The 27,118-nt window shown below is 42.3% G+C and overlaps 1 long non-coding RNA gene across 5 annotated transcripts; it reads right to left on the reverse strand.

Moving 5' to 3' along the window:
* Positions 1–3,970: 3,970 nt before the first annotated feature.
* On the reverse strand, positions 3,971–27,109 carry LOC102968165. 5 transcript variants are annotated; one of them, XR_006208782.1, is made up of 4 exons: positions 26,963–27,109; positions 25,536–25,677; positions 4,541–4,701; positions 3,971–4,174 (listed from the first exon to the last, which is right to left on the reverse strand). It is a non-coding gene; the product is annotated as an uncharacterized LOC102968165 (long non-coding RNA). The 5 variants fall into 5 exon arrangements; XR_006208781.1 differs by lacking the exon at positions 3,971–4,174 and adding an exon at positions 10,653–10,689 and having other exon boundaries at positions 4,401–4,701; positions 26,963–27,106; XR_006208780.1 differs by lacking the exon at positions 3,971–4,174 and having other exon boundaries at positions 4,401–4,701; positions 26,963–27,106.
* Between the last annotated feature and the right edge of the window lie 9 nt (positions 27,110–27,118).

Genomic DNA, 27,118 nt, shown 5'->3' on the forward strand with positions numbered 1-27,118 from the left:
CTCCTCAATGCCCATCACCCACTTTCCCCTCCCTCCCACACCCCCCCATGAACCCTCAGTTTACTTTCAGTTTTTAAGTGTCTCTTACGGCTTGGCTCTCTCCCTCTCTAACTTTTTTTTCCCCTTTCCCTCCTCCATGGTCTTCTGTTAAGTTTCTCAGGATCCACATAAGAGTGAAAACATATGGTGTCTGTCTTTCTCTGTATGACTTATTTCACTTAGCATAACACTCTCCAGTTCTACCCACGTTGCTACAAAAGGCCAGATTTCATTCTTTCTCATTGCCACGTAGTATTCCATTGTGTCTATCAACTACAATTTCTTTCTCCATTCATCAGTTGATGGACATTTAGGTTCTTTCCATAATTTGGCTATTGTTGAAAGGGCTGCTATAAACATTGGGGTACAAGTGCCTCTCTTGGAATACTTTGGCTTCCCTTGCCTAAATACATGTAAAGTTCCGTGAGGACCTATATGTGGAGGTCAAGTCCTCAAAAACAGGCAATCTTGACTCCAGTCAAGGTAAATCCACTTGGATTTGAAGTGATTGGATTAAGGGAGGCAGTGTGAAGGGATCTCACCCTCCTGCAGTGTTTCCCCAGTCAGCCTCTGCATTTTGCCTCAGGTGTGGCCTTTCACAGTTCCCGAGCTTGCCCACAAGCTATCAGTTTATCTGGTCGTAAAGTGGGAAGATAGCAGCTTCTCAATTCCTTCTCCCTGGTACGATAAGCCTTGGATGAACAGAGAATGGACAACATTTCATCTTCCATAGCAAATGCATTTTTCAGAGGAAATGCCTGGTGGAAATAATAGAATATTACCACTCTGTAGTTTTCTTGACTGCTGACTAATGAGAAACCAGAGTCTAAAATAGCTGATTTGGTCTCGCCCAGGAAATGCTCTCCCCCCACTTCCTCCTATTTCCTCCCCTGGGCAGCAGCTCTGACCTCTAACCTGCCCTGGGGCTTTCACATCCCCTTGGACTCCCAGTCTGACCAGTCTGCAGAAAGCCTTTCTCAACTCCTCCCGGCACCAGGGAGCACGTCCCCTTGAGGGATGTTCAGACGAAGAAGGGGAAGACTAAGAACAGGATAGCTTCAGATACCTCACGGCTACACCTTTCTTGTAAAGAGTGCCAGGACTTTAGAGAAGCGTTCAAAGGCTCACTGCATTCCCTCCAAGCTCCCCCAGAAAGGTAAAACTTAGATCACACTAAAGCACCTTCATTTGGAGCTTGGGGTCATTCAAACAGAGTGTGAACAAAATTTAATTTTGCCCTAGCAGTAAGGATTTGCTGAGCAAATTAATGCAGGAGTGTAAACAAGGCTTCTTGAGTCCGCCTAAGAGCCTGTAAAGGACAGCCTGCTTTCAAGGCTTGGAAGCAATCCTTTTACATGCTAATTACAAACCCTTCGGTGTTTGTGAAAGCGGGTCCCTCTGGGATTTCTATTTGCCAACAAGTTGTTTATTTCCAGTGTAAAGGGAGTGAAGGGTCTATGAATTATTGAGCGGCTACACAGTGTTTTGCCTGTGCGGGAGGAGAGGTTGCTTATCTTTATCTTCACAGCCATCCTCGGAGCTAAGCAGTGCCCCCGGGGTTGCACCTGAGGAATGGAGATTTAGCCCAAGGCACCGGGAGCCTAGGTAGTAGGTAGGTTGCGGAGCCGGATGCAAAACGGGGGAGCCTGAAAGCCCTGCTCCAGCATGTTATCAACGTTTGAACATACTAAGTCTGCTTCCTTCCAAAATATATTCCCAAATTCAGTCTCCTCAGTATTTCAGAATGGCCTGTCTCTAAGCCCAAATTAGCTGGCTTTCGGAAACTCTGTTTTCATTTCAGGCACAAGGAAAATGAGGCATTCGGCGACCGCGAAGCAAGGGGTCAGGGGAGAGGCAGGTCTGGGCTACTACCTGGTGGTCTGTGTGCCTTCCTCAGCTCTACCAACCACTCTGCAGGAAGACACGATGGAAAATCACTCCCTCTTTGTTACATCTTTTCCTCTTCTGGAAAGATGTGTTTTCCCCACTCTCAGCAGAGACAGACTTCCTGTGGTCTCTGGGTGCAGGCCAGATAGGTGAGAAACCTGCTGGGAAGTGTAATAGCCTGGGATGCCAGTTAGGTGGGGTTAACCCTTTGAGCCCTTTTCCGGTACTGTAGGCACTGTCTGCTAAGGTCAGAAAACCTGACAAAATGGCAGGCGGTAACATCATGTTCTTAGAACAACTACAGAGGTCTACACTCCCTCACCATGAAGCGATATCTACAAGTCACATCATAACCTTCCCACTTAGACTTATTTTTAAAGCATACACAAAACACATTTCAGTGAAATTAGAGAACTGGAGCCTTTGACCCAGAAATGAAACAGCTGTTGGCTTCCAGACTGCTCGTGGTTAGAGAGAAGGCTTGAACCCTCAGATGCAAGTTCAAACTCTGTAAGGTACAGTATTGAACTTTGTATATAGTTCATGTGCCAAGAGCTGCCCAGCAGCACATAGTGCATGCAACTAAACAGGTTTCCAACAGTTATAAGGCACAATATATAAATCAAGCATTTAAAGTATTTATTAACGTTGAAATTTTTGAGGCAAAAAAAAAAAAAAAAAAACAAACCACTTGCATAGATATGACTCTTATTACCCACAGGACCCACTGTTTGGATGCAAATAATCTTAACTGCTTGCACACCCATTGGTACCCTTTCAGCTAAGGAGCCATTCAGTCTCAGCTTCAAGTGCAGAGGAAGTGCAAATAGCCTCTGCACTTCAGAGCTGAGTTTGCTTTGCTAGGAAACCGTTGAGCAAAATCCCAGCACGCTCTGATTCATTCTGCCTGCTGATTGGCCGCTCTCCTGGCCGCTGACGTCATCCTGTTGCTGGGTGGAAAACTGCTGCGGAGCTCTGGATCCAGACTTCAGATTCTTGTGAAGGGGACATTGTAATCAACAGCGAAATCAGATGGTAGCTCAAATGGAATGCTCTCCTTCGTGGGTGATAGTTTCAATCATTTTACGCCTCTTTTGTGTGCCTCCCCCCACCCCCACCCCATAATGTGGCAAAAGCTTTTGTGTGGCACTCTCCTCCAAGCCACCCAACCGCAACCCCGTCTAGAATACCTTTCTTCTTTGAGTGTCGGTGGTAGATGTTTTATACACCTCCCAGATGAGGCTGGCTTGCCGATTAGCTTATGTTCGCCTTTATCAACAGAATTGAAGTATATTCTTACTGGCTACTGTGAATTGTGAAGTAGCACTTCGGACTTTCTGCAATAAATGCCTTCCCAGCTCTCATTTATTCTCACGGTATTCTATGAGGCATTGATAAACGGGGGAGGTGAATGGCAAAGGCCAGCTGAGCTATTTATTGCCCTTTACAGTTTGCGAAGCACTTTCTATGCTCCTTCTCATTTGCCCCTCACGACAATCCCATGAACTGAGTATATTACTTCCTCCATGTTATAGGTAAGGAAACAAGTCCCTCCCCCCACCCCCCGTTGTCCGCCCCCCCCCCCCCCCCCGCCCAATATTACATTGTTTGCCAGCCACATAGTCGAAAATGACAGCTGGGATTCACACCCAGGCTTTCTGACTCTCCTTTCTGAATGTTTCTTATTCGGACGCAGCATCTGTAGCCCAGGGGGACTTAAGTGGCTTGCAAGGGTCGGTCCAAAGTAAATGGCTAACCCAGTGCCAGGATCCAGCACATCTCATTCTCAGTACAGGGTCTTTTCTTCTAAACCTCTTGTGAGCTCTCAAGACAGCATTCTTCAGGTTTTCTTTAGGGATGTTCTTAGATACACATTTATTTTAGAAATCTCTAGGCTTTCACAAGCTTTTACTTATTAAGTGAAGCTTTCAGGGGAAAAAATAGAAGGCTAATAATTCAGATGCACATTTGCATACGTTACATAAGGCTTCTATAAGAGGTAGGAGTCTCTAGTTGCAGGCTTATTTTAAGTTGCAATGGAATGACTTTGACAGAGCAGAAATCACAGGCTCCTTACCCAGCTCAGTAACTTAGATGGCAGAGGCATTTCTGCCATGGAAAGCCGGGCTCCTCCTCGTCCCTGAGGAGACCCTGGATTTCTCTTGTCGATCTCCGGCTGGGCTGATGAACCACCATTTGCTTGGCTTTCATCTTGTTCGTTGCTCCACACTTCTAAGTTGCTCTTCAACTTTTAAGACACATTTGAAATATTTCAGCCTCCCTAAGTAATTTGTACATACGCAGAGCAAAACCCAAGGAGTTACTCCTTGGAGCCCACCACATCTGGTTTGCTTAGACAAAAACAATACGCCCTCACTCAGCTTCATTTTAAAATGGGACAAAAATCCCTCCGCAATGACTTTGGAGGCTAAAATGTTGGAGGAGGGAATGAAGGAGTGAGGGGCACCGATGCCTCATGGAATTGTAGGTGTTTATTTTCTGTCTTGACCTTTGTGACTGCAGCCCCAAAACATAGTACTGCGACTTACCCATCACAATTTACGTAGCTGATCTCAGGTACTTTCCATGTTTCTGTCACTCTCTCAATAGTTACCTTTTCCCCCTTTGGGGACATTGTGGGGCTGCGTGTCCCTCTCAGTCCTCATGTTTCATGACTCCTGTGCGCGACTGACGTATTCACAGGTCACTCTCAATTGCAGCAAAACGCTCTATCTGAAACTGCTGACACTGCTCAGATGTCCATGTTTTCACTGCCTGTGGAAGTACAAACATACTGATTCTTGTCTTTCTGTGTTATTTCAAGCCGACAAATCATTTTTCACATTGAAAGCCAGAATCTTGGTCTCATGAACTCTCCAGAGGGACCCTAGGCAGTCTTCACAGCCAATCCTCTCCTCTCTGTTGAGTGAACACACTACACCTTTGCTCCTACCGTCCCTTGCCGGAAATGTGTATCTTACAAAAAGCACAGTTAGCTCTCAGTAAATGTTCAAGAAAAAAAAAAAAAAATCCTACAGCCACATAGCTAGTTGGTGGCACTTGAAATTAAAATTAGATCCTGACCTCACTTAAACAAATATTTTTTTGAGGAAGAAACACATTCACGTAGGTTAAGAAATGTGTACGGAATCCATCTTGTTCCAAAACCCCAGGCATGAAAGCTCTCTCCTGGGATCCCCGGAGCCGGATCACCCCTTCCTCTTAATCCATCAACTTCCCCTCCCTGACTCCCACTCTCTATCGGAAGATTCATTTTGCCTAGAAGGTGACAGAGCAAACCAGATCACGGAACATACATCATGCTCTGAGCTAGATGACCTCAAAGGACACTTCTGCATGGCATCCTAGGTCTTCCGGCCTTATGCAAAATCACGTGGGCTAGGTTGAGAATTCAGGCCCCGGAATCAAGCCTCATTCAAACCTCAGCTCTACAACACACCAGCAGACTGAGAGGAGGGACAGAAACCAATGCGGATAATTTAACCTCCCCCATCTGTTTCTTTTTTTCTTCTTCTTCTTTTTATCAGTCAAGGACAGTCATGGATGTACTTCTCATAGATGAGGATTAAAGAGCACGAGGCCCATGAAGTCCATATCGCAGACCTGGGATGTAGGATGTAAAAAAGTCCCAAAAAAGTCACTGCGTATTTTTGCCAAACAGACAAAAATTCAGATGCAATAAGGAAACAAACCAAGGCGATGAGGCATTCAGGAAAGCAGATTTCAAGAATGAGTGCCTGTGGTACCCATAGTCTCATTAAAGAAAAAAAAAAAAAACAAACATGTGAAATATGCGGGGATAAGACGAAAAACTACAAATACATCTAGAAGCTTAACATCAAAAAGAAGGACTTTTGCTGTTGTTCCTGAGCTTTGCCAAATAAAACCGTGGCTTTTATTACATTTGGTATGTTTGTTAATTAGAGTCCTGGGGGCAAAATCCAGCCCTTTTGATGTACTCTGTGGATGAAATTGGGGATCGGTGATACATAGAAGGAGTTGCACATTTCTTTTCTCCTGGTCTCACTGCATCACTTGCAGGCTCTGTAGAAGAAACTCCAGAGACCAAAAACTTTCACAAAATATCAGAAAACGTCTCTGGAGAGCAAAGCGCCTGAGGCTGTGGCGCCAACTCTGGGGAATGAACGTGAGCCCGCGTTACTCAATCATCATGGAGACCTGGGAAATGTCTGAAGGACTAAACTTTACATTTCTGTCCTGGAAATGTCTCAAATATCCGGGATGTTCTGTACAATTTCTTCAAGCCTATGAAAAATCATGCAGGCTAAGTTCCTGAGCCAATGTGTACTGAGTGTCCAGTGCACTCAGCACTAATGCACCTGTGCTCGGTGTGCGGAATCCCCTGATGAGAAAAACACCTGCCCCATAGGGACAGTCAGGTAGGCAGCAAAAGCAAAATACAATGTCACAAGTACTGTGACGTGGGGATGCACAGGGACCCTGGGTTCCCATCAGTACTGCACTTATCTCAGGCTACAAGACAGGGAGACACTTCCCAGGATAACAGTACCATATGGTCTCCAACATGCATTGATTAATCAATCAATAATCACCCAGAACGGAATCTCTAAATACTGCCATGCTAGGGGGCTTAAGGTCCCTCTGAGACCTGTCACCCAATTTTAAAAGTAGGATCTCAAATTAGCAAAAAGAAGACATGTTTATCAGATCTGCATATGGCATAAAGTTGGGAGAGAGCGCTAGTAAATTGACGACTTAAAAAGCAAGATTCGAAAAGATCTAGCAGCCTGGGAGGATGGCCTGAAACCAAGAAAAATGTAAAAATTTGTATTAAAAAACCAAATACATAAAAACAGGAGGAGAGAGAACTGGCTCAGAAGCAGCCTATGTGAGAAGACATAGGGAACGATGAACTGGAAGTTCTTCTTGGTTTGACTAACAAGCTTCTTTAACGAAACAAAATGTCATTATTAAACCGTAATGACCTTAAGGGCAGGGATCACACCTTAAATATTTTTAATATCCCTCCTTTGCCTACCATAGAGCCCAACACAGAGTATGAGCTCTGTAGGACTTTCTTAAACGGGGTCAGAAGCGAAAAAGCCTCAAGTAATAAGCTCCACTAAAGAATGGGTTGTGGTCAGGACCACCGGGGAAAGCTATAAACTCTTCTCTTATGTACAACTTTCCTGATACTGCCCTGGGCTTCCTCCTCCTGTTTCTTAAGCTGATAACCAAAATCAGAATCCTTTGCAAGACTTAGAAGTCTGACTCGATGCCCGCCTCACCTCCAGTCCCACTTGACAGGGTTCTTTTTGTTCACACACTGTTCCAGCTTTTTCGGTTCCTCCGAAGCCAAGAAAAAGTGCTGGACTCTGCACAGGAGACTCCTCCCCACCGCACCCTTGCCCCGCCTCACCCACAGGTTTTCCACCTGCTTCTCCCGGTTCACTATGGCACATTGCTTGAACTTGCTCAGGGAACCCTCCCTGAACCGCAGCCCAGGCCTGACCCCTTTATTGTACATTCTTCCAGCTCCCAATGTGTCCCCTTGCTAGCACTTTCTACAGGCCTCTTTCAACGTTAGCCAGGGAATTATTGTTGAAAATCTGCCTCCCCTGCTACAGCGTGCACTCCATGAGGGCAGGGGCATTGGCTGTCCTGTGTCTTCGCCACTGGATCCCACGTACCCAGGCCAGTGTTTCTTAAACTTTACTGCCTATGAATGGCCTCAGGGATCCTGTTAACCTGCAGATTCTGATTCAGGAGGTCTGGGGTGGGGCCTGAGATCCTGCATTTCTTCCAGACGATGCTGACATTACTGGTCTTCTGATCCACTTTGAGAAGGCAAGTTCCGCAGCACAGCCTATGCAACACCCTCTTCTTCCCAGATCACTCAGATGATCTAGTCCCGCCGAGCCGGTCTTCCCACCTCGGGTTCCTAGCGGTCCAGCCCCTAGGCCGCACACCTTCAAAGTGTCTTTCTGCAGTGTGAACCCAATCATGCTTCCCCCCTTCTTTTCAAAACTTTAGAGACTCCCTGCCACCTTGTAGGAAAAACAAACAAACAAACAAAACAAGCTTCTGGGTATGGCATTCAAGGCTTAACCCTGCCTACTTTTCGGGCCCTTCCTCTTCTGCATCACCATCTTACATCCCAGACTCCTGCCCTCTCGAAGCCCTTGCAGATCCTTAGACTCACTAGGCTATTTGACCCCTCTCTACCTTTGCTCGGGCCACTGACTTCCCTTGGAATACCCTCTCCGGCTCCATCTGCCTGTCAGAAAGCCACACTCTTGGTGGCTCAATCAGTTGAGTGCCTGACTTTGGCTCAGGTCATGATCTCCTGGTTTCCTGGGTTCGAGCCCTGCATCGGGCTCTGTGCAGAGCCTGCTTCGGATCCTCTGTCCTCCTCTCTCTCTGCCCCTCCCCTGCTCACGCTGTCTCAAAAATTAAAAAAATAAACTTGAAAGAAAGAAAGAAAAAGAAAGAAAGAAAGGAAGGAAGAAATCCACACTCTTAGGCTGTGTGAGGAACATTTCCAGGATTCCCCTCTCAAGGAGAACTGGCCTCTGCCTCGTTTGGGCTCTGCTGCAGCTCCTTGTGCTGTTCTAGATTATTTGCAGGACAGCTGTCTCCTTCCTGTCAGTGAGTCCTCTGAGCACAGAATTGTGTCTCATTTATCCCTGTTCCATTTATGCCTGGCACATGGCTGGCACTTAAAGAATGTGGAACACGAATGAATGGGTGTTACTATTCTCTGCTCCAAATGCCGTATTTTAAGGGGGATCCTTTGCCACAGTGGAGCCCTCCTAAGAAAGGAACACCAGTATTGGTCCAAAATCCACATGATACGAGAAACAGTTCAAGAAATGGCCTAAACATAAAGCGTGGAGAAAAGATGTGCCTGCGTTTAGTAGGTGCTCAATAAATATTTACTGAATGAACAAATGAGTCAGAATAGCTCTCTCCATCTGGAGCTCTCAACTAGAAGAGAGATTACCTGCGTTCTGAGTCATCTGTCGTTCCAGGAGCGTGAACATTATACCAAAGGCAGAGATCTCAGTCCAACAAAATGATGAATTTCCTAACAAGACCAAGATGTACCAAATTGCTCTCTCTCTACTCTAGGAGCCATCTAAGCCTTCTCTTTCTTTTAAGTGATGCGACTAAGTCTCTGGACCAGTAAGAGTTATGTTTGTGACAAATGACAGAAGAAAATTAAGTCGTGGGTGATTGATTGCCTCCGACGGTGTCACTAGGCGCCCCTCTTTTCCTCCCACCACCACTGCCCCTGTGCTGGCTTCAGTGCAAAGTCCCCCACAGCTCCAGCTCACTTGTCCCAACGCAAGGGAAGGACATCCTCCTGCTCCACACTCCTGTGACAGGTCCAGCTGGGACGGTGGCTGAACAAAACCCATGGCCCCAGGAAGGCAGTGATCTGGTGGAACAGAGTATCACCTGCCAATGTTGGACCCAGGGCAGTTGAGGGAGAAGGACGGGGACAGGGCTGAGAGTGAAGGAGAGGACGATTTCTCAGACCAAGACAGCATAAGAGTTACCCAACAGAGGGGCACCTGGGTGGCTCAGTCGGTTGAGCAACTGACTTCGGCTCAGGTCACGATCTCATGGTTTGTGAGTTCGAGCCCCGCATCTGGCTCTGCGCTGACAGCTCGGAGCCTGGAGCCTGCTTCGGATTCTGTGTCTCCCTTGCTCTCTGCCCCTCCCCCACTCATGCTCTCTCTCTGTCTCAGAAATAAATAAACATTTAAAAAAATTTTTTTTAAAAAATAAAAAAAAGAGTTACCCAACAGAAAAATAAGAGCAGGGAGACAAAAACCACAGTTAGCCACCACGGCCCAAATCTTTGTTCCTACCATAAAATGTGTAATTGCATTCAATAGTTGATGTGCACATAATATACATTTGGTTGACCACCACTGGTTATTAAAAACTCCCAAGCAATTCAACGCACATGTTACTAACCTGGTGAGAATTCACTAGACCAGAGGACTTTTGTATATTGACTTTTTTTTAAAATTTATTTATTTTAAAGTTGATTTATTTATTTTGAGACAGACAGCAACAGCATGAGTGGGGGAGGGGCAGAGAGAGAGGGAGAGAGAGAATCTCAAGCAGGCTCTGAGTTGTCAGCCCAGAGCCAGACGCAGAGCTCGAACTCACGAAACCATGAGATCATGCATGACCTGAGAGGAAACCAAGAGTCCGACGCTTAACCGACTGAGCCTCTCAGGCGCCCCTGTAACATTGACTTTCTTTATTCACCTCTTCAAAAAATGTTTATAATATTGAGGATATAATGATGAGGAGAACTGTCCTCATGAAGCCAATAATTTCATGGAGCAGGCAAACAGGAACAAAAACAATTGCAAAGCAGGTGACCAGTAGCATGAGGAAATCACCTATATCCCTATTATCACATCAAAATCTAAAAAGATAAAACGAAAGTTTAATCAAGCTTCTTCACCACTAAATATCAGTTTTCTTGGTTAACGTGACCAGCTGCCTCTCTGAGTGGTGATACAGATTGGCAGAAAAGTTATTTTTGCTGAAGGAATCTCAGTGTTTCCCTGGCGTATGGGAAGAAGAAACGCTACCCACTGGCTTGGGGCCGTCAGTTCCAAACCTAGCAAAGACTCACGGACGTCACATCGCGGATATTGCAATCCCCCACCTTCAGAGCACAGAAAACAACAGCTTACTTTCAATGAGATGAGCAGCTCCTATCAGCCACTGTGTCTATAAAGAATAAAAAAGGAGAAAGGGAGGAGATAAGCAATGTCTTGATTTGCAAACCCTTTAATTCCTTGCGTCACCCATACTTCTGACTTAAGTCCTCAGTTTCACTGATTTTTCTCAGGTTGATGTTTTGAACTTCTACCATGATCCCACAAAGCGTGCGACCTCTCAGGTGTCCCCTTCGCTGTAGACATTCTTTTCTTTGTCTGTAGTAACATGGCCTGCTCCTTCAGAACCTGCCGTAAGTGAGAAGGTTTGAGAATAACAAACCTCAGGCAGAGAATAACAATGCTATTTTACTTGTCTCTCTAGCCTTGATCATATATTTCAAGTTCGTTGGGTCCCGCATGATAGCAGTGGTGGCTGAATTTACAAAGCTTACCAGAATTCTGTTCTCTGCTTTTCACCTGGTTTAAAAAAATGTTTCCTGTTGCCTATTGAAATCTTAGCTGCTCTTAAGTAGCACGCTGTACTTATCCTGAGTTAAGGAACATCTAGGAAAGACTCGGGATTATTTTGTTATCCCCTTTTACAGGAAGCACAGATGTGCTACACTTAGGTGATCTAAGAGGCAAGGGGTTCCATTGTCATTGCTGGCCCACACTGTGGGCCCAGCTGGGCTGACATTTTAATTTGTTTCTTTTGTGGCTTCCATTATCCTGGGGACCAAGGTATAAACGTGTCTGGAATCACAATTTGTGGAAAGGCTAGTAAAACTTTGGAACAGTGCCAGGACCATTCAGTGCTTGGGATGGATTCCTTGGAGTCACTCCAAATGTATGGGTTGTCCATTTGTGCCATGTGGCCAGACTTGAGTCCAGAGTAGACAATTAAGACAAAATGATGTTTACTGCAGCTTTGCTGTACAATGGAAAAAAAACAAGGGAGCAGTCTGGAGAGGGTTGCCTCTGTGTTTAGAAGACTTCAGAAGGTTCCATAGAGGTATGCTGCTCACATGTGGAGAAGCTTGTGGATGCTTAGAAAGCAGTTGCTATACAGATATAAAAGATGATTTAAAGGGGAAGTGATGGTTAAGGACGAAAGGGCTCTGCTTTTTGGTAATTGTTCTGTCTATTGAAAGCAAAGGTAGCTCTATGCGACAAACCAAAGCGTGGCATCCTGGTTCAGCCTGGGTTGGTACCCCAGCTTCCCCACTTGTTGGTTGTCAGACTCTGAGAAAGTGAACTTCTTCTCAGAAAAGCAACCATATTGCGAAGTTAGGGTCAAATTAGGTAATACATACAAAATGTTTAGCATAGTGCCTGACCGCTGGAAAGCGTTCTGACAAGGCTCATAAGCAGACGATCTAAAACATTATATGAATCCAGTGGCTTATAAGGCTTTTGGGGTCTCAAGCCTTTCTGGAAACCTACTGAAAACTATTGGTCCTTGTTCCTCAGGGGGAAAAAAATGCACACATACAAAATGTTTGCACACAGTTTTAGGGAGTTCAAAGACACAAGGCTGTACAGCAAGGTTAAGAGCCTTTGTTCTAGGGCTAAGTCCATTCCAAAAAGAGAGAAAACTCCTCAGTTTTATTTATTTTGTATAAGTTTTGATCATTTATGATCAGAATTTCATAACTTTTTAGATTAGGAAGGGATTTTACCTAGTCTAAATCCCCTCCCCTTTGTTTGGAATAACAAAATATCAAGATCCTAAGAAAACACTTGGTGTCAGGGAACTCTATCAATTTCACCTTTACATAATTTAAAAGATAAATTTTCCTTTTATCAACTACTCTTCATTTTGAGATATTCCTTAAGATCTAGTGTATGTCCACTCTGTTCCTAACTCTGTACTCTGAGACACATTTACAGTGCTCAGCTCATGTCCATTCAAAGCCCCACGATGGACACAATGACCATTAATTCTGTGTATTTTGATCGGCACATCTGCTGTACCCATTTGATATTGTGCTATTTGTTGAACTATATTGCTGGAGTATAACTTCATCAAGTAGGAATTTGTATGAACAGAGTTATTGAGCACCGAGACTGGGACAGGCTCCATTCTCTCCTCCTAGGAAACATGGATGAATAGACAGAGATGTTTTCTCCCCATGGAGCTCATAGTGAAAATGATCTTTTCTTTTGGACAAACATGGCTAGGGTTGAGATTCTATACGTGGACAGGAACAGAGGTAACCTGCAAGTTTCCAGTCAAGTGAATGTCACCAAAGCCTCCATTACCATTCCCCAAGGACACATGCCTTCATTTGCTTAAACAATAGTTGACAGCATGGACAGCACTAAACACAGAAAAGCCAAAGTGTGTCTGGGCATAATCCCACCCATAACTTCCCTCTGGCAGGAGCAAGAACGATATATCAAGGGGTAAATAGGCCATGTTTAGATAAGTCATCCCTTGGTTTTTCATTGCAAAATGCTTTTAAACACTTCTACTTTGCTTCCAGGATGTTTTGGGTGACTTTTGAGGAAAATGTGAACAAGAGAGCAAAGGCCTCTTAGCTGTTTATAGTTAGAATGGAGCAGGGAATATGGCTGCCGATGTGGAGAAGACGCTGATTCATATAAGGAACAGGAGACTGGAACGTGAAAAATTGGAAGTAGGTCAGATAAGGGACTGGGCCAAAGGCAAGAGACACTAAAGGCTTTGAAATCATGGAATCTTGTTCAATCTACTCCTGGAGCCCCAGAAGCAGTAATGACACAAAGTCAGTGTAGCTAACACGTCACTGGGATCCATGGGCTCTGGGCAATTCACCTGATCTCACTCAGAATACAGGTAGAATGATGTTGCTGTAGCCCTGAAGACACAGGGCAGAGACAACAGTGTTGAGGTGGTGCTGACCTGGCTCAGGAACTGACAGTTGGGGCTAGAGCGTCCACTGACCTCAGCTTCCTGTCCTGTCTAGTGGAACGGACTACTGGCTTTCATCCTGAAGCTACTTTGGGTAACACCAGGTCTACGGAAACTATCGCACCAACACACCCAAGCATCTCCTTCCCTTCTTTGCTTTCCTACCTAGAACAATCTCATCCATTTTTGTTGCCCTCCACACCTACAGCCTCATCCTTGTCTGGCTAAATATACTCCACAGTTCTTCAGAAAAGGGGAAACACTCTCCGTGACGTTATCAGGAGGATCTAACTCAGCCTTCACTTCAGCCCTTTTTTACCTGAGACGTGACTGCACAATAGCCTAAGAACCACAGCGAAAAAGCAAAAATCATGTTCGTCACATCCAAAGAAGGTGAAATTAAGTGAGCTGTGTCGTTTGCTCAAGAGAACAAAATCATTTGCTTTTGACCTGGTAATGCAGTGACCTTTCTTACGTGCACCCGTAATGTGCAAGCCACAGTATTTTTGGCAGAAGACTTTCTTATCTCCTCTCCCAGTGAACGCTTTGATAGACGACAGTATAAATATCCTGTAGCCTGGGTCCTTGGTTTTGTAAACAACCAGGAAACAAATAAGATATTTTGCCTGGTGACCAAGGCAGACTCACAAATAGGCTCCTATAAACAGAGGGGAATTGTAAAAGGCAAAGACAAAACCGATGGTTTGGTCCATGCTTTATATTTAACTTGCCCATTACACCACTCAGAGTACCCTCACAGCCCAGACCTATGTTTAAAAAAAAAAAAACAGACCTATGAATGTGGTTAAGCCCTTGCTTGAGTCATACAGAATCCATCAGGTATATTATCTTTCATGATTTTGTTCATGTCACAAAAGGTAATTGCCTCCCGCAGACTAAAACTGGGGATCTTCAGCTATTGGCTAGTAGGCAAAACTCTTAAAGTATTCCAAGCCACTCTATCTCAGAATTCTAGCTTTTAAATGGATATAATATTTCCTTTTCCTGAGCTGGCAAACTGCCATCCTTCAGTTAAAACCTTAAGTAATAATCCTGACTGGCTATCTCTAGTTTAGCAAAAATAATGCATTGAGCACAAGACACATAAAGGTACATACACATACGTGTGTGTGTGCACACACTCACGTGTATACATGTATAAGCCCAAGTTCCAGAGAAGATCATCCTTCTGCACCCAGAGAGAGGTTAGAATGAGGAATACATTGTCGTCACCTCATTTCTCCAAGCACTTATGTTCTTCGTTATTCGACGTTATCTCTGACAGGGAGTTCTCTATCTTGGAATGTGATTCGATAGGCTAATGGAAAGCAAAAATGTTCTTTGCAAACACGAGTGCAATAAAGATGCTTAATGATAAACCTTGCATGTCATCAAGCACTTGAGGCCCTTTTAAATCAAAACAAACCGTGGCAAATGGTATGAGGGAACCCAGAACATTAAAATTCAAGTAAACTTCAATGCCTCTTGGAAAAAAGTACGATTGTTGTATGAAACCTTTAAAAATAACAACAGCGAACATCTGTCGAGTGCTCATGATAGGAGGAACACTGTTCTATGCACTTGGCATATACTTTTTATTTAACCCTCAAACACCCTCTAAAGTTCGATACTTAAAAACGAAATTTGAAGAAACATGAACAGTGACTAGAATACACAATATCGCGATAGAACAAAAAGTTTTCAATTTTGCCCTTACAGAGCTCTTTTTTAAAATTTTTTAATTTTTTAAATTTACATCCAAGTTAGTTAGCATGTAGTGCAATAATGATTTCAGGAGTAGAATCCAGTGATTCATCCCCTACATATAACACCCAGTGTTGATTCCAACAAGTGTTCTCCTGAATGTTTCTTGCCTGTTTAACCCATCCCTCCAGCTACAACCCCTCCAGTAACCATTTATTCTCTGTATTTAAGAGTCGTTCACGTTCTGTCCCCCTCCCTTTTTTACATTATTTTTGCTTCCCTTCCGTTCTGTTCATCTGTTTTGTATCGTAAATTCCACATGTGAGTGAAGTCATATATTTGTCTTTCTCTGCCTGACTTATTTCACTTAGCATAATAACCTCTAGCTCCATCCACGTTGTTGCAAATGGCAAGATTTCATTCTTTTTGATTGCCGAGGAATATTCCATTGTATATATATACCACATCTTCTTTATCCATTCATCAGTTGATGGACATTTGGGCTCCTTCCATGTTGGCTATTGTCAATAGCGCTGCTATAAACACTGGGATGCATGTGCCCCTTCAAACCAGCACACCTGTATCCCTTGCACAAATACCTAGTAGTGTAATTGCTGGCTCATAGGGTAGTTCTATTTTTAATTTTTTGAGGAACATCCATACTGTTTTCCAGCGTGGCTGCACCAGTTTGCACTCTCACCAGCAGTGCAAAAAGTTCCTCTTCCTCCGCATCCTCGCCAACATCTGTTGTTGTCTGAGTTGTTATTTTTAATCATTCTGACTGGTGTGAGTGGTATCTCATTGTGGTTTTGATTTGTATTTGCCTGATGATGAGAGATGCTGAGCATTTTTTCATACGTTGCCCTTACAGAGCTCTTAGGCAACATATTTCAGGTCACTGCTAAATTTGTATCTTTATATTTACATTTATAAAGACATATATGTATAGAATTATATGAAGGTTTTTCATTTTCCATTCCTCGACATTCTAGCTCCCCATAGATGTGTGAATCTCTGGATGTTCAGGCTTTCTCAGAGACATAGGAAATGCAAAGTGACAAGTCTCAGACACACGGAAATAACGGCAGAGTGATGTCATCAATAGCAAGTCCAACACAACCACAACCCTTCCCTTATGGCCCAGGGGAAGAGCCATTTCCTTCTCTTCCCCATCCATAAAGTTTTCAAACGTGTGGCAAGGCACACCTGCAATGATGATCCTCATTGATGAGGTGAGGTACCTCCCTCATTTTCCAAGGGCTTAGCCTAGCCTAAGAACTATTTACCTAGGAGATAGAGAACAGTTCAAGGCTTGCTGAGCTCAGAACAAGCCCAATGTAAAAGAGACAGAGAGAGGCCTTAGAAACACAAAGGAGTAGTGGCAAGAGAGAGAAAGAGAGAGACCTTAGGAAGAGAAAGGAGCAGTGTCTCCTACACAGGCAAGACATATAAAGCACAGGAATGGAAACGAAGAAAAGCCCAGATCTACTAAGGCTAGTGATTGGCTCTACAGAAACAGCTCAGTTTGTTAGGAACATTCCACATCTGGCAAGTTGAATCAAATTAAAACACTTCTATGTGCTTATATTTCCAAACCAAAATGACCTCCTCATATATGCCTGGTCCCCTCTGGACCCCCATGAAGACCACCAAAGTGATCTTTAACCTGCAGGTTGACACAAAGTCACGCTCATTCACTTTATCTTTTTCTCGACTACTTAGTTCTTGGAACTAAGGAAATTTGAGGAAATTGAACTTTGATTTCTGTTTGGTTTTGCTTTTTTAAAAAATCTTTTTGGTTCAAAAACCCTAGAAAATCATTAAACAGGGCCAGCAGGCATTAAGTCTGAATGAAGAATAAAGAGTGAGCAGGGAGAAGACTTTTTGTCTCCCAAAGTTTTCTTCACAGGCAGTTGCTGGCATAGGCACTTTGGAATCACTTTGGCATTTAACCTGAAGGGGAAAAGCAGTTTGGGTAATAGATTACTGATATCCATTGTGCAACTAGGAACACAAAAAGTTTCTAAAAAGTTTGAGGTTCGTGCAGAGCAGACTTTCTTCATGAAACGTGGGCTGTAAGAATTTTTTATGTGCAAAAACTAACCTGGGGTTTTCTGGCCCAGTGAGTTCTAGTTCTTTCTTCTGGGCTGTCTGACTTTCACATCCATTTACTAATGAGAACTAAAAGTAATATGTCATATTTGTAAGTGCTTGACATGGAAACGAAGGAAGACTGTTTCAGTCCGTCTTTTTTGCTTGAAAGAAACAAAGGTGCATTCAAGTTACTCCATAAAATTGGTGGCGGGAGGAGATTAGATGGGGGAAGGGAATTATTACAAGAATATGCAGCAAGGACTGAACAGGAAACACATCAGCACTGAAGGCATCTCTAACGACGAGTGTCTTAGTGCCTTTGCTTTCTTTCTGTGTGTTACTATGGCTGCCTCAACATTCACTCTCTATCTGTTCTGATCCTTCAAAGTTTGAGCTTGCATATGGTTCACGGCATCCTCTTACAATCTGACTGCTGCCAACTGGCTTAACATCTTAGCTTCCCATTGCCAAATCTCCAAGAGAGGCATCTGATTGGCCCTGGTTATCATTTTAAGCTAGTCTATACAGATGGCTGGCTGGGTTACAGAACGGTTGCCTTCAAACCAAGTGTCTACCCTTTGGTCCACTCATCTGAGAAGAGGGGCAAAGACATGGCATAAGAGCATGACTATTTAGAATGAGGCCCCAGTGGAAAGAGAAAGATATGGATGGGACAGGCTGAGAAAAGTATCTCTAGTTTGCTGGCAGATTACAGGAAACCAGTTTATCCATCTTCCTTCTGAGTGGAGCTAATCTTAACTAATCACAATAGACCTGGACTATTTTCGGAGTGGCATGGGAGCATGACAGCGCCATCTTCTTTCCTCTCCCTTGCCCTCAACTTTATCACCTTTATCTCCATTACATCTACCACTCTATCGCCATAACTGACCAAATGCCGAGGAATCTGCAGACTTCTGTATCAAAGTATTCGGACTTTCAACTTAGAGCGCCAACAAAAGTATTTCTCATTTTCCAGGGTCACTCAATTGTTTTATTTTAGAGTATCATGCCGGTAGACAATAAAATATTAGAATAGGGATCATAGATACCCCTTGGCCCACTCCCATGGCATTTATTGCAATAGGAATTCAATCAACAGAAGCGCCCAAACTATATTTGGTGAGTGTTGGGAGATCTAAGTCAGCTGACCTCACCATTTGGTCACCTAATACAGAGAATCGGTTCAAAGAATATTTACAATAATGACCGATTGTACAATGCCAAGACATGAGTGCATTAAGACTATTAACTCTGGCATCCAGCAAATATGTATTCAAATCACAGCTCTGTCTTGCAATATCTGTGTGACTTTGACAAAATTGCCAGTCCCTGTGAATCACTTGTTAAGTGGATGTAATAAGAACCAGTTCACAGGGGTTTTGTAAATATCTAGGCAAGATAATATTTATAATATTATTTAAGATAAATAAATATTTAGGCAAGATAATTTAGGCAAGATAAACCTGCATAGGTTATTGCAACATGCCTGGAACATAATAAGCACTCGGTAGGTGATAGTAATGGTTTCTATTGCTCTATTATCATTCACATGGGTGTTATGGGGATTGCAGAATGTGGATGAGAGATGTGAGGATTATCTTCAAAAACGAGACATCTTAGGAGAGATGACATAGATGTACTTATTAGAAGTGGGCATGCATAGAATTTGCACATACACAAGCGGGACTCAGAAAAATGGTGGGCTAAGTGGGAAATGTTATGTGTGAAACAATGTTAAGCGATAGTCTTTAATCGGGAAAAGGAGGTTCAAATTCTGGTGAATTTTTAATAGGGATAATGCCTCTGCAAAAAGAAAGGAGAGATCGCTCCCAGTGTGAAAGTGTATCTGCTGTAATGTAACAGGATGCCTAGGAGTTTCATAACTGGAACATGAACCCTATTAAAAGAGGGAATTAGAGCATCGAGCATTGCAAATGGAAAGGACCTATTGGATGGAAGACATGGAAGTCATTGTCAGAAACTAGGGACAGCCCACTGCTTGGGTGTACATTTCACTTCCCTGGGGAGGCTTAAACCTCCTGGGTTAGTGTCCCCTGCTGTATATTCTCTTCCTGTGTTTTCCCTACTAAAATACTCACTGCACAGTGGTATTACTTGTTTAAGGTCTATCTTCTGCTTATAAGCTCTGTTTGACCCTGACTCTCCGTTTATCGCCTTGTTTCCGCAACTGGCCAAGTTCCTGGCACGTGGTAGGTATTCCACAAACATGCTGAGTGAATGAACGCATGAATGCAAGAATGAATTAAGTAATGAACATGGAATTCAGAGGTGATTGCATCATATACTGGTCTGCATTGTTCTCTAATATTTATAAGGATTAGTCCTACTTTCCTGTTGACATTATAAATTGCGTTGAGACACAGCAAAAATTCTGCATCATATGTCTCCACCACTATGAGGTATCCAGTTACAGGCATAAATGGTCAAACGTCTTTCTGAGCTCTCTACTAATAATCCTTTTTACCCTCTAGTCTCCATTTTCTATTCTTTTTATACCAAGGCAGAAATTATACCTCTGTCTCACTATTACGTTATAAACATGTCTTTTGTTACTTTTTCTCACCAGGACTTACCACTTGGTAAAGTCCCTGTAAATAAGTAAGTGACTAAGGGAATATCTGGACAGTACATATTTCAGAGCACACTATCCAAACTTTCAGACTTCTAGAACCTCACACATTGCTGTTGTGATTTCAGGCTTATAGATCATGCAGGAATGCATCACCTCAAGCCAACATTTTGGGTTGAAATTGCTGTCTTTGTTGTTACCATTCACACAAATGTTGAATGTTTCTTCTCTTGTTAACAAGGAACATTTTACCGTTGCATGAAAATATTTTTACAATTTTAAGATAACTTGAGAACTTTTGTTGGTAAAAGTAACATGCTCAGTTGCTTCCTAGTTAGCGAACTCTAATATATCCCATCAGTTCATCCAACAAGCTTTTTTGAACACCTCTTAGGTTCCAAGCACTTGAATTACTCAGATCAATAAGACTGGCCCCTAAAGATGCTCCAAGTCTTTATGTATCATAGCCACCTTCAGAGGGCCTGAAAGTTGAAGTGTAGACTATTCCTTTCTAAGGGCCCCTTCAGTCTCACCTCTGTCCTGCATGTTGACTCCTACAAATCCCTCACAACAGACTACCATGGCATTTAAGACTTCTGAGTCTATAGATTATACTTCCTCTCTATGAATTAGATCCTACTCCCAAACTTCCTTACTGTCATGTAGATTTTTCTGTTTTATCCATCTACTTTCCCTTTTGGACAGCATATTTTACAATCATCTTGCTTTAAAATATATAAAATATTCCTCTGTCTGAGTTTTCTCATCTCTGAAAGAAGGATATTGAGAATTTGGGACCATGATTTTGGAATATCAAGGAGACAAACAGGTTAACAAGGAGAAATAATCCCTGAGTGAACAAAGTATAAACCGGCACAACTCTGGCAATTTTTAAGAATAGAACTTTTACTTTCTCTCTGCCTACTTGAAGAACTTCTCCTGCTTCTCCTTTATCCTTCTTATACTAGATTCTCATGGAAATCCTAAGATAAAGCAGATCCACAGAATTAGAGCTTGAAAAGGTCTCTGTACTCCAACATGAGTTAACCACGAATAAAATAAAGTTTATGCCTTAGGGTCCAAGGCCCTGGGAGAGGTCCAAGCAACGTGTGCACATTGTTATATTTTTAATTAAATGTCAAAAATAAGGGTTTTTTAAGTTTATTTATTTATTTTGAGAGAAAGAGAGAGCGCAAGCAGGGAAGGGGCAGAAAGAGGGAGAGAAAGAGGTAGAGGGAGAGAATCCCAAGCAGGCTCCACACTGTCAGTGCAGAGCCCTAAGTGGGGCTTGATCTCACGAACCATGAGATCATGACCTGAGCCAAAATCAAGAGTCAGACATTCAACGGACTGAGCCATCCAGGTGCCCCAAAAGTAAGCTATTTTAACCATTACTGGTAAAGATTATAGTCTCTGCAGCCTGATTTACTTCCTTCAAACTTCCCCCTTGTGCTGGAGGAACTGGGGCAGCCATGGGTATTTTTGTTGATATGGCTAAGGAGCAGTTGAGATGGAGATACCCTTAGCCTGGGTATACTGGGTCATATCCACGTACATGTGGATCACAGTTGTTTCAGGGGGTAGTTGTTCTTTTGAGTTGTTCCAGTGTAAGGATGGATTCTAGGAATAGTTCCAGTGCCCAGTGGGCTCATTAACTGGCATCATGTCACAAAGATGTAGGATTAGAGGCTGTTTCCTGATGCATATCTGTCTTAGGGCATTCAGCACTGGCAATGTAAGCTAGGGAAAAGATAAATTATCTTTCTATCCTCCCTGAGAAGATAATATTGCAAAAACCATTGTCACATGAAGAGGAAATCAGCCCCCAAAATGTAGGAAAAAAAGTAATAAAGGGTGGTATCGGATAGTTAATTGATAAACAGTTATTGGATTTTGTGATATTTATGGTATTTCACCCTAAAAATTTGTTGTCATTTTGTTACTGATTTTAAGTAGCTGTTCACTTTCATAGCTAATTTTGGATCTATAATTTTATATTCTTTTCATAAAAAAGATTCTTATTATATAAGCTTCAGTCTCCCCACCTGGATTTGGCCCCAGCCCTACTTAATCACCTCTCCACATTTAACAGATGGGGAAACTGAGGCCTAACCATACCACATAGTTCCAAGCAGTACTGAACTAAACCCTAGGTCTCCTGACTTTTTGTCTATTGTTATCTTTACCCACATCATCTTACTTTTGAGAAGTACCTAAAAAATCAAATATCTCTACTAAAAAAAAAAAAAGAAAGAATCAAGTAAAAAAAAAAAAATCTCTTGCCACAGTATGTAATAATAGTAAACCCTTACATAGCATTTCTTATATGTTAGGCATTGTTTTAAAGTGTTTCACATATAGCTCATTTAATCCTTAAAACAACTCTATGATTAAGCTAATATTGATACCCTCATTTTCAGAACAAAAATTTGTACAAAGAATGGTTACGTAACTAAAGTAAGGTCACAGTTTGCAGAGACTATAACATCCTTTGTACTGTGGATCCAGCAGCAAACATTTTTTAAGGGCTTATGATGTTCTAGGCACTTTGTTAAGCACTGTAGTTAGTGCATTATCTCGTTCAATCTTTAAAATCACCTGTTAAGATAAGTAGCATTATTACTTCATCTTATGCTTGAGAAACTGAAGTACGGAGAAATTAAACAATTTGTGCCCAAGGTCATATGTCTGGTGAGGGCCAAAGCCAGGACTCAAATCCAAGCTTGGCTCCAGGGTCAGGGCTTTGAGTTTCTGCATGATACTGCCCATCAAGGAAATACCTTCAATGACCTACCATTGCCACAATTCCTGTGGTTCCTTTCCCCTAAAGTTACAATTAGAATGGGTATGTGGGCAGAATTAGAATAAGGAGTGGGGTTAGCAGCCTAAAGGATATAGTAACCCCTTCTTTGACGACTGTTCTCCACCTTGTGAGATTTATATATAATCTCACTGTACACATACACACACACACACACACACACACACACACACGTTTGGATCTTAGTGGAATATTTGTTCTTTGAAAAATGAGCTTTGAAAAGAATTTTCTTGGTGGTGATGGGTGATTGAGTGTGTGTGTGTGTGTGTGTGTGTGTGTGTGTGTGTGTGAGAGAGAGAGAGAGAGAGAGTCAAGGCCATACATCATAATACTCCCTGCATCTGATCCTGTCCTCAACTTTTGCTGTCCCTTAGAGATGGCCACTTTATTTGTGACTCATATCCTGTGATAAAGTTAAGAATGACAACCAGCGGATCAGTGACTTAGATGCTGCAGAAGGTCTATCGAGGTGGCAAGTCCCTACAAATGTCAATAAGATAATGTAAATTAAGTGGCAAAATGTAATCCCTAGGGAGTGACAGAGACCTTGGTAAATAAAGTAGAGACCACATGTCCAAACTCGAATAGCAGATACCGGCCTCCAGGAAACGGTTGCCATGTGGCAATATAAGCCTAGTGTGACCATATCTTGACCATTCTTCAAGAGAAACTAGAAATCTAGATTTTTGGTGTAAAATCTCCTAAACTGTAAAAATTTTAAACTAATTCAAAAAAAATTTTTTTGTTTTTAAAGCACTGTGCTCGCTAACATTGTGCAGGCCAAACACACAACAACAAACCCCACATCAGTAGGCCTCTCCCTGGCAGTCTGCTCCAAAGGGGGTTAAATGCAGGAAGCTCCGAAATGGGAAATGACAAGGGAGGACTGACAGAAATTTGGATCTTGGTGGAATATTTGTTTTTTGAAAAATGAGCTTTGGTAAGAATTCTCTTGGTGGAGGTGGGTGTTTCAGGGTGTGGGATGGATACGGGCACTAAAGCAGTGGACTTTTTGGATCAGATCCTCTTAATTTCTCCTCTGGTGTAGCATTGGTCTTGGGCCCAAGGAAAAAATAGCAGAAATCTAATTAACAGCTCAAAGGGAGCAATCAATTTACAATTGTGTGAAGTGCAAATTCCTTTGTGCACGAAACAAATTACAGTATTTGCAAATTTGTAAATAATGCAGCACTTTGGGCTATCCAAATGCTTTGGATGCCCCCAGGGAGAAGGAAACAGAAGTCTGAGGAGGCAAAATGTTAGAAAATGACCTATTGTCTCACGAAATGGAATTTTAAAAACATCTTTAGTAATTGATTTTTTCAATTGAATCCTTATTTAGGAACTATAAAGGGGCCCAGTTCTTAGGTCAGTAGGAGAATATCTAGAGAAGTAAACAATTTCACATCCAAAAGTCACAGCATGTTATTTACAGAGTAACTTGTTTCAAAATGTCTGAACATAAAAAGTTGCCCCCAACTCTTCTTATGCTCTTGGTTTGTGGCTAGAACTTCCAATTTATAAAAAGAGATAGCAAGCCCTGGCCATAACAGCCATTATGTTCAATGTCAGAGAAGGAATTGGTGACAGTTCAGGACATGAATCTGGTCTATCTGTTCCATAGCAATAATTTTGTGAACCGTTCAATTCACAGAGATTTATGGAGGCCCTTTTATAAAATGCTAAGCTGTTATTAGAGATTCACAAGATGCCCTGGAAGAGTGTATGGTGTATTTAGGAAAGTAACAGTGAAAACTCATTATTTTTGCCCAAGATTTTTGAAGCACTTCTCTTTGGGTTGAGCTAGGAATTGAGAATAAAGTAAACGTAACTTCATCCTTACCCTGAAGGTGTTCACAGTCTAATGAGAAAATAAAATTTAAGCCAAACATCTCAGTGCGGAGATGGGTGCTAAAGAAGAGATATGAGGGTGAGCGCGTGGACACTTTGACAAGTGCTTGACTCTACCAGGAGATCTTTCAACAGGCGATGAAAATCGCCAGGCAGAAGGGCGTGGAAAGCATTAGAGATAGAGGTAAGTGGACTATTTATGGGCCTTATGTTGGAGAATGACGGTTCAGATTTGTGCTTTTCAAATATTCTTTCCCCTGTGTTCTCATTCACTATAAGAGGAGTGCAAATTGGTTGAACCTTCCCACAAAATATTTTAGCAAATCGTTAACAGGACCCTTAAAACATATTCACATCCTTTCAGTTAGAAATTCCATTTCCAGGAATGAGAGGGACTGCCAGAAACGTATGTATGAGGAAGCTTATCACAGCATTATTTATAACCATGAAAAACTGGAAACAGCCTCCATGTTCAATAATGGAGTAATGGTTAAATAAGTTATGGAACATTCAAACCATGTGATTTTAAGCTCTAAATGAAAAAAAAAAAATCACATCTTAAAAGAGTATTTCAAAACAGGCAAAAGTTATTTTAAAAAACAATGTAAAACAAGGGTGCCTGGGTGGCTCAGGGGGTTACGCGTCTGACTCTTGGTTTCGGCTCAGGTCATGATCTTGTGGTTTCTGGGTCCCAGCTCTGTGCTGATGGTGCAGAGCCTGCCTGGGATTCTCGCTCTCTCTCTCTCTCTCTCCCTCCCCGTCCTGTGCACTCTCGCAAAATAAATAAATAAACTAAAAAAAAAAAAGAAAGAAAGAAAGAAAAAAAGAAAGAACAATGTAAAACATTTAATAAAGTATTATCCTAATTTTATAATAAAAAGTTGAAAAGTACTTCCCAGTGTTGGTAATTTTCACCAATATCTTAACTTTTCTGAGGTTTTTTTTTTATTCCATACATACCACACAACAAAAGGGAGTTTCTCCTTGTTCTGTGCGAAATCTGAAGAAGTGACTTTTGTTTTCTTCCCTCTTAAAAGTGTGATCCAGGATTCACAAGTCAATTAGCCTCTGAGTCGCATTCCCTTTATAATGACCAGGCTGACTAGAAAAGGAAAGGAGACCACGTAAGGAATGGAAGAGCAAGGAAGGATCCAGAAGTCGAATGTTAACATGAGAACAGAAAAGAACACGTATGATGAGAGTGTGGGAGGTGAGGACTAGAAGAAAGGGTGGGGGTTGTGTGCTGAGGAGTTGCCAGATTGAAGATTTCAGGGGTGAAACATAGACTCATACGTAAGGGTTCCATGTAAGAAATGTCCCAATGCAGTACCTGGTTAAATGCCAAATAAATGGCCCTATGGACAATTAATGTTATAAAAGTTTGGAGGAGTTTGGTGGAGACCACCATTATTTGGTCACATACATGAATCTATGTATCGGTCAAGCTATTCCCTTAAAACCTCCCTTTAGCAATCTTTGTCAGAGGGTGTAATTGTGTAGCCTCCACTCTCTTGGCCATCTTTTCTGGGGAATTTAGTTACTGAAGAGCTTAAAGAACCATTGTGAAAGGATTTTAACTACTAAGTAAAAGGAACGGTTATAAGAATACGATGGAAAACAATTTGAATCTAAAGTACTATTTGAGAAAATTCAATCTCTGCACAAAAATTCACTTCAGCCTTCAATATCTCCTATCCTTTAAAATGCATTCACATAAAATCTGCTTTACAAGGGAGAACCAGCCAGGAATATAGCCCAAGAAATTTACCACTAAACAGGGACACATATGTGTTTCAGTTCTTAGGAAAACTGTGCCTTGCTAACTTTCTCCCTGGATTTCTTGGTTCTCTGCATTGACGAGCCTATGGTAATTTCCCTCCTTAATGTTCTTGCTTTTACAGTTTTTTTCTGATTGTCAAGCACCTTCCCCACACCATTGCTATTCTAGGCTATACATGTCTACAACAGCATCAAGTGACCTTTAGCTATTACTAGTTAAGTGGATCAACACATTTACCCAACCGCATAACTCAGGCCCTTCAGGGGTTTTCCAGTCAATTTTAATGTATTTCAACCTGACACTGGCAGATTTCCACTTCCTTTGTTCCTTGTGTAGACTTGGTTTATGTGTGTTGGTCTCTAAAAGGGACAGAGGAGGCAGCTGTTGAAAAAATAAGATTGACACTTTTAACCACACAATTTGGTCTAATAGCTTTGATATGCTAAACTTGCTAGCTCCTCCAAGTGTACCTTTCTGATTTTGCATTACAACACCACTCTGAATCCCTAAGGAAACCAGGCTCTGTGTGTGTGTGTGTGTGTGTGTGTGTGTGTGTCCGTGTGTTTTTTAATTAAAAAGAAAAGGAAGGAAAGAAAGAAATGCAAACCAGTGAAACCGTTGTTTGACATCATCTCCAGATTCATTCTGCGGACTGCAGGCCTTCCCAAATCCCGGTACACTAGAGACCTCTAAAAAAGGAGAAGCTGAGACTACAGATCATGTTCTAAAGAGCGAAAACAGGTGATGTCATAACGCACAGTCC

Source organism: Panthera tigris, chromosome D1 (assembly GCF_018350195.1).
Source record: "Panthera tigris isolate Pti1 chromosome D1, P.tigris_Pti1_mat1.1, whole genome shotgun sequence".
Taxonomy (NCBI): Eukaryota; Metazoa; Chordata; class Mammalia; order Carnivora; family Felidae; genus Panthera; species Panthera tigris.